The sequence below is a fragment of the Choloepus didactylus genome, chromosome 7 (assembly GCF_015220235.1).
Source record: "Choloepus didactylus isolate mChoDid1 chromosome 7, mChoDid1.pri, whole genome shotgun sequence".
In the NCBI taxonomy this organism is placed as follows: Eukaryota; Metazoa; Chordata; class Mammalia; order Pilosa; family Megalonychidae; genus Choloepus; species Choloepus didactylus.
The window spans coordinates 59,610,123-59,622,443 of record NC_051313.1 but is presented as its reverse complement, the minus strand read 5'-3'; the positions used below and the strand labels follow the sequence as shown (position 1 = coordinate 59,622,443).

Below are 12,321 nucleotides of genomic sequence, written 5' to 3'. Positions count from 1 at the left end.
GGTACTTTAATTTATACTCATCCAGTATGTAAGAAAACTGAGACATAAATGAAACACGATGTTTTCTTAATGGGCACATAATGTCTTGCCTTTATCTATATGTCCTATAGAATAACTGAACCTTGGGGGATTACACTTCTTTTTTTAAATGCAAATAATTTTGTGGTAAATGAAATTGAGGCTTCATAACTCAAATAGTGAAAGTCATATTGTCTAAATTTTGATATAATCTTGGTAAAAGTTTAAGAAAGATTACAATTGATTTAACCTTAACTTTGAGACTTGGATTTGAACCTCTTACTCAAAATAAAATTAAGGAATTTTAATTAATCCATAGTAAAGTGACAATTGAAGATAGGTAGGAATTTATTAAGTATGAAATATTACATCCTCAGCATCCTGAATAAAAAAAAAAATTGACCACAGATCATGACTTTGAAACATTTACTTGAGTTTTTCAGGGATCATAAGGCTCGTAAGTGACATCCATTACTTGGAATGTGTTAAGCTCAATATGACCCTAAAATTCTGGTGACAATGAAGTGATTTCACCACATTTAATATATTGAATTAAAATTTATCTCAAAATCAATATTCGTGAGCATTTAGTAATTTGGCGTTGAGGCATTCTTTTACCACTTTGATATGCTGTTTATTATTTTTTATTATCAAACCAAAACTGTGGGAATGATATATCAAGATTTAAAAAAACATGGATGTTGCATTTCTTCTAACGGCAGTAATGAAACCCAGAGAGATTTAATGATATAGCTGGTAGTGAAATAGAAAAGACTCTACCACAAACTGAAAGGAAAAATTTGATGCTTAATTTGTTGTAAGCATAATTACTTTTGTTCAAACAAATGAACAAAAGAGAGCAATTGAAGCATTGCCAGATACTGCTATTCCCCAAGATGAAAATAAATTTTTACAAAAAGAAATTAGGTATTCTAAGCTGCTCAACTCTAGCTGTGATAATATCTGTTACACATATGGAGTAGACCAGAAAGAAATGTGTCGTGTCTTTTGTTGTTGTTTCTAATTTGAATGATAAAAGTTCTCTTATAACATACAAAAGCATATGCCATTTAAGAAAAGCCAAGGCTGTGACTTTTCAATGCCAAAACAATTCGGTGAAAATGCATGATGCAATCAACGAGCTAGTTGTTTCATCCATGGGATCCCAAACTACCTACCTACCTGTCTGATCCTTTGACTCAAGTTACTGCCTTTCTCCAGCTGTATATGTTAAGCTTGTGGATATAAAAAAAAACAACAAAAACAACCCCACAGGGCACCCTAATAAAGGTATTTCTAACCAACTAAATTGAAGGCAAAGGCATAGTGATTTGTTTCTATAGTCAAACAATAATGTTTTACTATAGAATAATAATAATTATTAGAATAATAATATTAATAGAAGAATAATAATTTACTATAGAATAATGTATTTTTGTTAAAATACATAAATAATGTTTTTTGTTAATAATGTTAAATAATGTTTTTTGTTAAACTGTACATGTTTTCCCAAGACAGAGATTTGATTAGCTCTTTCCTAATTCTTCCATTATGTATTAACTGTCATAAACTTAGACATCAAAGCTAAAATGAAAATAAATAAATAAATAAATACATACATAAATACATAAATGGAATTTGGAGGCAAAATACTTGAAAAGTATCTTTACATTAAGGCAGTAGGTAGGTAGGGTATGAGAGTGAGAATTGATATTTATGAATGAGTGTGTGGGCATACATATATTTGGTAGCAAGGCACCCACAGATTAAAATTTTTAAGTTATCTTCAACAAACAAGATTGGGAAAAATATGATATTTAAATTAATGAAGTCATCCATTTGTAGGAGGCTAAAATGGTACTTGAATTTGTAGAGTTTTAAATAATATTCAGATTCAGTGATTGGGTGATCTTTCCTTGAAAGAATAGTTAACTTATTTAATTTGGCTAGTGACTCCCATTACAAATTTTAGAATCAAATCATACTCACATCTACATTTCTCTAATTATCAATCTCAAAATATAAACACTGTCTTCTGATTTCCTCCTAGTATATCTTGTAAGTACACTTTGCATTTACCAGATTTTCTGAATTTCAAAAGTTTGTAGCTAAAATCTGGTAGAATATTCCCCCAACTAATTCTTGTGTATCATTATGTTTATTTTCTGAAAATGACATTCTCTTTTTAATCCACATTTATTATAATTACCTTTGAACCCAAGGTAAATGTTTCCAATCCTCATTGTTGGCTTTATTATACTATGACTAAGATTCTCCTGATGTCTTTATTTCAATTTCCCTGACTGAAACACCACTTTTGACTCAAGAAGCCTATGTGCATAAAGTTTACTTACTCACTCCTTGTACATCTATGATGATGTTGCCTGTTGCTTTCTTACTATAATGACAATTAATCGAGAGCTATATAACTTTGGATCTAAAAACTTTTTCATTCAAATGGTATTCACTGTTCTGGAAGAGAAGATTGACATTAGTCTGATTTTCTGTTTTCTTTTGGGTGACTTGATTAAATACTTCACTCTGATGTGTCTAAATTTCTGTCTCATTTAATTTCATTTGATGAGTACATGGTGAAGAATTCATATCTAATCATTTAATTTCCTTTCATTTCAGGAAAGATTCCCCTATAATATTCTTGATTATCACTTCTGTTTCTTCTTGTCAATTCTTTAAGAATACCAACGATACTTATGCTGGTTTTCAGTCCTCTTCATCTTTGATTTTTCTTTTTTTTTTTCCAAACATTTGGCTATCTCTTACATCCTGGGACACCTCCCCATTCTGCTCACCATATACTTAAGTTTATGCATATCAGTTCTGATTTAACGATCCCTAATGTAGTTTACAATACAGCAATTGTGCTTTTCTTGTCTCTAAATCCTACACTTACATTTTCCCTTCCATTTTCCTTGCTTAGCAGTCTCCAGTTCCTATGTCCTTTAAGTTTGCTGCTTTATCAAATCTTTTAACTCTTTTAAATTTCATATTTTTAAACTTTTTCTGAGATAAGAAAATACAAGTTATTCTATTGTCTTCTGTTTTATGTATTAACTCATTTTTCAAGGTTAAATGATAGACTTAAAAGTTTGAGCTCCAGAAATCAGACTGTGTATTTTCAAATCCTGGCTTTACTACTTGCTAGTTGTATGATGTTGGACTTTTTACTTGATCACACTTTGTCTATTCACTCATATGTGAAATAAATAGAGTACTAATAACTAAATTCAGTAGTATGCATCTATACTTCCAGCTGTGCCATGCACATGGTAAGTGATCCAAAACTGTTCTTGTGATACTGATAGTGATATTGACGATGACTTCTTTCACATTCTCCTTTTGTGTTTTGTTCTTATTCCTGGGCCCTATTGATTCTCAGGGGCCTTGCATTACTCCTGAATGTTCTGTTGTTGCTTCTTTATGTTTACTCATTCTTAAACATTAAAAATCTAAGCAGTATGGTATTTTTCTGATATGCAGTAACCTCCAACCCTGCTTCTTGAGAAAACAATGGTGGTATAATGGAAAATGCATAGAACAGAACTTAACCCCTAAATTTGTTGGGAAATGTTAAGATGTGTGGGTCACATAGGGGTTAGATGGGAAGTATTCTACTTGGCAGCAATGTTACTACTGCAGATTGAGAAACAAAACAAAATAAAACAAAACAATTGAAAAATAGCAGTCTGAGAACTCAAGAGCAAGGGTTACTACCCCAAACAAATGGGTGACAGATATGGTTACTAATACCTACATGGCCTTATTATATAAGACTAGTACAGTTAAATTGATGGTTCTCAGTATAGGTTGAGTTAGTAAATATATTATCATACTTAATTCAGTCTTTCACTGATTACATGTTAAAATTTCTCCATACTGTGTTCTTCCCATTCCATATAAAGCTTTAACTTTGAATCTCTCTATTTTCTGTTTCTTGAGCTATGTTTCTTTTTCTTGTCTATTTACCCCTTCAGACCCCCTTGCTTTGAGTCTTGTTTTTGATCTCTGTCTGACTCCAAGGACTTGAAAATATTAGGCTCCTCATATCTTTCTGGGGCTGCTTTAATCAGAACCCAAACTTTGTCTAGTTGTTGCTATATAATTCCCTTTTGTTCCATGGCCACATCAGAAAGACACAGCTACTCTGTCTCCCGAACACAGAATTACTCCTGGAGATCAAAGCAGGTGCCAGAATGGACTTCACTCCTCTTCAAGAGAAGTTCGAATCCTTTTAGCCAAGTTTATTTCTGCCAGAGCAATACAGGTTACAGAGCTATATCAAACGTCTTCAAATATTGAAGTGTTACTATGTAAAACAGAGAAACAAGAAAACAAGAATAAGATAATTGGAGAATGTTATTTTGAAATATGATATAGGGGATACTTTTTATTTTATAATAACTGATACATTTCCAAAAAGGAAATTATCTTTTTTGTAGGTGACCGTATCCCCTGCTTCTGGAAGTATTACAGCAGAGACAGTATTATCACCTGTCAAAAAACAAACAAACAAACAAAAGAGAGTTTTAGCAAAGATTCTGAGTAGATTGGGCAAATTAGCCAGAACAATGGCCATCAAAACTGTGCTCTGGGGAACTTTAGAATACTGCTGCAAGGGATGAGGCCAAGCTTGCTTCTTTCTCTTAAACCAGAGCTGCTACACTTTCCATCTGTTTTATATTTTGGGGTTCCACATACTACTTTATTTGAAGAAAGAGTTCTGCTGGTAAAATAAAGTTACAACCCACTGGACCAGATGACTTTGAAATGCCCGCCCATCTCAATAATTATACAATATGGTTTTAAGTGTCTGTGATTCAATATGCAGTGTGGACAAATAAATTTAAAGAAACAGTTAAAAAGATAGGCTTGCCATGCTTCTCTGTTTATTATTTAATAATGTCATTTCATTACTAGCATATAATGAAAACAGTTAATAGAGTTTTGAGAAGTGTGGCAAATGCACTATGGAGGACAAAGCAAGCTTAGCCTAAAGCCTACTTATATGTCGGGAAATAAATTAAAAAGAAGATTAGTAAGAGGTTAGCAAATTCATGGAGTACAATGAAATAATTAACAGAATATGTTATTTCTATACAATATATGCTGTAGGCACTCAACACTTAACTCCTTTAGAAATACTTAGATCTATTATGATTCATTTTTTAAAATAATGGGCTCGTTTTAAAAGTAGCTATTGAAATGTTTCTGTTACATAAATTTTCCTTATAATCTGAAATGCTTGTAAATGATGCTAAATTATACACAATGTAACAGCAAGATTCAATCCCTCCTTACAAAGTTTGAAGTAATAAAAATCTGTAGCATAAGCCTTCATAAACAGAAACCTTGATTTTTATCCTGGTATACTTGAGGAATAGAAATTTCCATATGAAACACCATGATTGTGAATTTCAATATGAATAAAATTCCCAGTTCCATAAAATGGAAACATCCAATTACTTAAGTATATTTGTCATAAGGAAAAAATAAAACCAGAATTTGACTCAGTATTTATTGAGTGCAGATGATATAGAGGAAGTATGGATGCTGGTTTCCATTTTCCTATTTTCTATTGGTAACATGAAACATTCTCAGTGGCATTTCAGCTTCTGTGTATTACAGAATTCATACCACTCCATGATTTCAGATAGCTATGAGAATCCGGTAGTGACAGTAGCCTGTGTTCTTGTATGATCTTCTTTCATTAACATTCTCCCATTATGATTCTGGCACTATCCTTGCACACTTGAAAGGAATGGAGAATGGATTAAGGAGCCAAGGAAGAAACCATGTGTTCATAGAAATAAAATTTTATCCCGTAACTATGATTAAACTATTGCTGTAGTAAAGAAACACAATGTCCAAGATGGAACTCTCAATATATTATTTCCATATAATTCTTGAAGACTCAATGTTGAAATTTTTATACTTTCATTAAATATTCTAACTTCTAATTAGAAAATAATTCTAGTAACTTCCATTCATATTTTCTTATTTGTAAATAAATAAATCAACAAATTATTTCCATATTCTTTTTAGAAATTTCCTTCGGAAATTTTGGGTTAGGCCAAATTGCTTGCATAAGACCCAAAATAAGATTTTTTTTTGATTATCATTTAGCTTGTAATAGGCTGTTTTACAGCATTTTCCTGAGACATAGTAAACTTGGCAAGACTAGTTTTTGGTTTTGATCATGTTTGCCATTTTTAAGCAAACTTGGACTTAATTTTAGAGCTATAGTTACGAATAAAATGACCAAATAATGAGAGCCACCCTTGTAATTTCATCAGTTTCAATGCTCAAACCAAATAACTACCCAGCTGATCCAGTCATAGATGCCAAATTGTTAGTGCTGTAGCTGATTGATACTTCATGCATGCATTTAATTAGTTTTTGTATTAATTGATTATTATGTATAGGATAAATCCAAATTCAAGCAACCTCTCTGGAATATTAATTGATTTATTATCTGCTATTCACAAAGTACTGGAGTATTTCCTAGTATATAGATATAGAGTATTTCTAACATCTCGCCCTCTGAATATATATAGAGTATTTCTAACATCATGCCCTCTAAGAGCTTTTTGTCTTTAAGACATTCAAATAATTCTTATAAGTCCAATAGGCATTTTAAGGCAGGAATGGATTTATTGTTACAAATAATTTAAATGATGCAAGTATCTATGATTGGAAAACTAATTTTTGTGAAAAAGATGGCACTAGAATTTATCTTTATAGAATGAGAGCTTGGAGAAGGGGAGAAAAATGGTGAAGGAAGAGTTGGGGGGGGAGAAAGCATACTAGGGAAGGTGTATCATGAAAAAAATAATTATAGAAGCAGTTCTCCAAAAACAGTTATAAGATTTTGAGAATGATGCAATATGCTTTGCTTATATCCCCCACAAAACCAAATCTAGTGATAGGCAGAAACAGGGTTTTCATTACATATATATATATATATATATTTTTTAATAGGGCTGCTTTCTAAGACCATTTCTGGCCCTTTAAAAGACTTAAGTACAAAGTCTCCATGACATGGACTCCTATGAAAATAGGTCACTCTAAGTATGGCAACCAAAACTGAATACAACACCCCAAATGTGACCAAAATACACAAATACATCCATTTTAATTGCCTTTTCATCATCAAAATCAAACAATGTGCTGTTTAAAAGTAAAATTTCATAAAAAATGAGTCATGAAAGAGAGAGAAAGAAAGAAAGAAAGAAAGAAAGAAAGAAAGAAAAAAAAGAAAGTGACTAACTTCCTGTGAGATAGCTGTAAGCCATTTTAACAACTACATTTCCAAATGCTCTAATTTCTTGTGGGGCAAGAGTACTTGTGGGCATAAGGATTGATTTATCCAAATAATAAACTTGATTATTTTTGTTCGAGAGAAAGGAAGCTTTAAGTGATTACATAAGCATCTCATTTAAGTGGATTTTTGTTTTGTTTATTTTTTTAAATTACTATTTTCATTCAAACACAAACATTGTTATTTATTTGAATTATACTGGCAGGTACCTCTATGAGTCACATCCTTTTAACTATTCAATGTTTGCTTCCTCTAAAAGTACTTTAGACAATTAATCTCAAGCTTTAGAATAAAGGTCACCTTATCAACATATCTCTGCTTTCACTTAGTTAGTTATAATCAAAACCTATTCTAACACATGAAAGATATTCTCATTATGCCAAAAAAAAGTCTAAGCTGGCATACTAATTTGAAAGCTACCCAAGAATCTTATGTCCATGAGTAGCACTGTAGTATAATTTTTCATCCTCACTGATTGACTGTATACTCTAAGGTGTGACAAGTATGCTTACAATTCTCTGTTCTGTTTTTCTTTGTTGCTTTCTTTGTCAGTAGCTCACCAAGAGCTCACAAAGAGCCAGAACAACACAAATGCGTTCTTTATAAAGAATACTTCTCTGTCAGGAAATGAACATAAAAGTGATTATATAATATTGTGTGCATTTATCTTTGAATTGTTTTCAAAACTCTACTAAGCTGGCAATTTACCTTTTTTTCAAATTAATGAGCAATAAGGATTATAAAAAAGAAAAGGAATAAATAGGAAATATATAGGAACAAAAGAGGACAGGGAGAAGATTCGAAAGATAACATTAGAGGAAAATATATCCTAAATTTATGATGCCTGTGTATATTATTTACTTAACAATCTCCAGTGGCTCGCTCCCTTTTGCTTAGTTATTTAATTTCCTTTCCTCTAATGTTGAAATAATAATAGTTGCCACATTATAAATTTTATCGGCAGAACCATCAGTAGAACTTTATAAATGCATTTGGAATAGCTGTAAAATGATTACTTGAAGCACTTCATTTGCTTTTAAATTTTGACTAATCCTAACACATCAGAATACCATCCCCATGAATTTGGTGGATTATGGACTCAGTAACCACTGTGAAGGTAAAAAGATGGTGAGCAATTCCACATGCAATGGCTTTCTGAAGACAATTTTTTAAGTCATATAGAAAGCAAAGAAGTAAATATTTTGTGACTTCCCTGGAAGAACATAACCAAATGTAATCATAATTCAACTACATTTATATTACAGCTGTTCTACACAATAGTAAACACATGTTTATACATTTTTAAAGTGCCACACATGATCTGGTTCTAAGTTAGGTTATGTTCCCTTTTAGTAAAAAATAAATAAAAATTAAAAATAAAAACAATACAACAAAAACATGGTTCTGCTTTGGGAAGAAATTAATTACGAAAAAAATTAATATTTTTTAAAAGAACCTTCAGTGTAACCATCCTGAGGTTAGGGACTGACTCTAATCATTGCTTTCCATGTCATAGCACAAAACATAAAACCATCTACATTGTGTACCTGCATCACTGGACTGAAGAAGATCAATTTGGAAAGGCAACATGGCAGGGAACCACTTAATTTTTTACTCTACTAAAATAAGTTAGCTACTATTTATTGAGAGCATTCTTCCTGCTAGACATAATATTAAGCATTTTATACCCATGGAATCATTTCATTTCCAGAACAATGAGGAATGGTGAAATTTGAGGTAATGAAATTTGTGGTCAGAGAGGTCAAATGGTGCTCTGGATATCACAGCCAGTAAGCAGCAAAGTAGGAACACTTTGTTTGTTGGCTCAGAACAAATTAACTGTGCTTGCTTAGGCCAATCCTTACTAAGTAGAATTGCAGAGGTATAAGAGGGTAGATATTGAAGCAAAATTCCACCCAGATAAGTCTATCTTGCTGTGGTTCTCAACTTTGGCAGAATATTTGGAACTGCACAGAAAGGAATAAAGACAGGGATATAGTGCCAGTTTGAATGTATTGTGTCCCCCAAATGCCATTCTTTGATGTAGTCTTGTGGGGCAAACGTTTTGGTGCTGATTAGATTTGCTTGGAATATGCCCCACCCAGCTGTGGGTGATGACTCTGATGAGATATTCCCATGGAGCCATGGCCCCACCCATTCAGGGTGGGCCTTGATCAGTGGAGCCATATAAATGAGCTGACTCAAAGAGAAGGAACTCAGTGCAGCTGTGAGTGACGTTTTGAAGAGGAACAAGCTTGCTGGAGAGGAACATCTTGGGGGAAAGCCATTTTGAAGCCAGAACTTTGGAGCAGACGCCAGCCACATGCCTTCCCAGCTAACAGAGGTTTTCCGGACGCCATTGGCCATCCTCCAGTGAAGGTACCTGATTACTGATGTGTTACCTTGGACACTTTATGGCCTTAAGACTGTAACTGTGTAGCCAAATAAACCCCCTTTTTATAAAGGCCAATCCGTATCTGGTGTTTTGCATTCCACAGCATTAGCAAACTAGAACAGATATGGAATCAACTTATATTCCCAGGGGCTGAGAGAAGATTTTAGGGTTCAAGTAAGCATGTCTGTGCTGGTTTGAAACTGTGGGTACAGACCTATCGTGGGTACAGACCTATTGTGTTGAGACCTTTGATCAGGTTGTTTCCATGGCAATGCGACCCATCCAATTCAAGGTGGGTCTTAATCTTTTACTGGAGTCCTTTAAGATAGTTCATGGAGAGAGAGAGCTCAGAGATTGCCCTGGGAGAAACGATGACCTACAGGAGCTAAGAGAAGCTAAAAGAGAAGCTGAGACAGAAGTCCAGAGACATTTTGGAGAAAGCCACTGAAACCAGAAGCTAAACCAGGGAGAGAAGGAGCAGCACCACAGCCTGCCATGTGTCTTCCCATGTAACAGAGGAACCCCAGATGCCATTGGACTTTCTTCAGAGAAGGTATCATCCTGTTGATGCCTTAATTAGGACATTTCACAGTCTTAGAACTGTAAATTTATGAACTAATAAACCCCTTTGTAAAAGCCAATCCATTTCTGGTATTTTGTGTTCTGGCAGCTTTAGCAAACCAGAACAGTGTCAGAGAGACATGGCTGTGTTGATGGACACCTGATTACTACCAGAAGCCAGAAAGGCCGCTGCCCCCGCTCCTAGCTTTACCTCCAAGAGAGTTTCCCAGCCAGAGAAGCAGGGCTTCGGCTGGGCCTATGGCCAGGAGTTACAAAGTTGTGTCCAACACTCTGACCACCCAAGACCACACAGACTATACACAATGACAAAGTTAGACCAACTGATCATCCTGCATATCTTATGTATGTAAAGTGCTGAAGTATATTTCCTCAAAGTTAAGTTGGGCATGATTTTCACATGACTACACCAGTCATTGGGCTCACAAGTTGCCAGTTGTCACTTGACATCTTTGCTGGTTAATATACCATCTGACAGGTAGGTAGTATCTACTTTAAAGAATTTCATGTATCTCTGAGAATATATGAGTTTATTTTTTTTAATTAACTTATGATTTTCAAATTAAACTTATATTCTATGTTTTGAGTTCAAGAGTGTGCATTAAAATAATAATCAGCATTATTTTCACTGATGAATCAGGCAACCGCACTGATGTTAGAATCTGCTTATACCATGCAAAACCTTTATGTGGTCATGAAATCTTTGTTTCTTTCTGTAGAGTGGGTTTATTTACATTTGTGCCATTTTACAGATGAGGCAAATGAAGTACAGGAGGATATAGCAATTTGTGAAGTGAACCCCATAATTTCCCCCCCCCCTTTTTTTTGCAGGCAGATAAAGGCTTGTTTTATTGAATGACTGAGCTATATAATTGCCAAGGCCACTATGTATGGACAAAAAGGGGGAGCTTTATTTCTTGGTCTGTTCTTCCTTGGAGAGTCTTGATAATCTCCTCCTTCTTGGCCTGGAGCCGCTCCTCTTGGTGTTGCATGCCTCCTTTGTCTTATACCTGCAGGCCTCATTCTGTCCACAAGCAGCTTCTTGTGGTTTTGGATATGGCTTCAGCTGGTAGATGCATTCCATAAAAATGCACTTGTTCTTGAACATGTTCCCTTCACCTTCAGGTACAGGCTGTGATACACGTGATGATCAGTCATCTAAGATTCAGTGTATCTTCTGAACAGCTGAACCAGACTTCTCATACTTCCCACCCAGATGACCTTCTCAGGCATTCGAGCCTTGGCAGTACCCTTTTGCTTAAGTATGCCCATATGCCTGCCCTCCCAGCAGGTCAAGTTCTTTTACCAGCACTGAGCCCAGGAATGGTTACAGGCTTGTAGATGACCAGCCCATGTTTGATCAGCTTTCAAATCTTCTGACAGGAGTTAGCATTGGCTATTTCATTTGCCAGAGCGCAGGATGCTGGAGGTGGGCCTTGTTTGGAATCTGGGCTTTGACAAACCTGCATGGGCTTAAGGGGACATTGACGAGGTAAGGGAAGATGGCCAGTGCCACATGGGGCAGGGCTGGAACAGAGGAGATAGTACCATTGCAGTGGACCCCAAACTGGCAATGTAAATGCACATTTTGTCAAGCACATTGTCAAGTTGTATCTTTTCTTTATGTTTATTCCCTTTATATATCACTAAGCTTTTAATGTTCCAGTTTTATTTAAACTATGAAATAGGAAATGAAGGAAAAATCCAACAGTTTATGCTTGGGTCAGTACTTTGTCTACATGAGGACAACAATGGTGGGACAGAATTGATTATCCAACAGTGTCAGAAGAAGTTGAACCTCATGGTATGAGAGTTGAAACTCTGAAGTCCAGTCACTCCGCTTGTGATGAGTGTCTCCTAAATATGAAAATATTTGAATCTTGTTTTGTTATGAGAAACAGCTGTGGGGATCCAGTCAGACATTTTGTATGCCTATGAAACAGAAGAAAATAGAAGCCTACATTTCCAAACCCATTAGGGAAACAAAATGTCC

The 12,321-nt window shown here is 34.6% G+C and overlaps 1 pseudogene; it reads right to left on the bottom strand.

The window, feature by feature from the left end:
• Window positions 1-11,238: 11,238 nt before the first annotated feature.
• Window positions 11,239-11,797, bottom strand: LOC119540581 (annotated as a pseudogene).
• Between the last annotated feature and the right edge of the window lie 524 nt (window positions 11,798-12,321).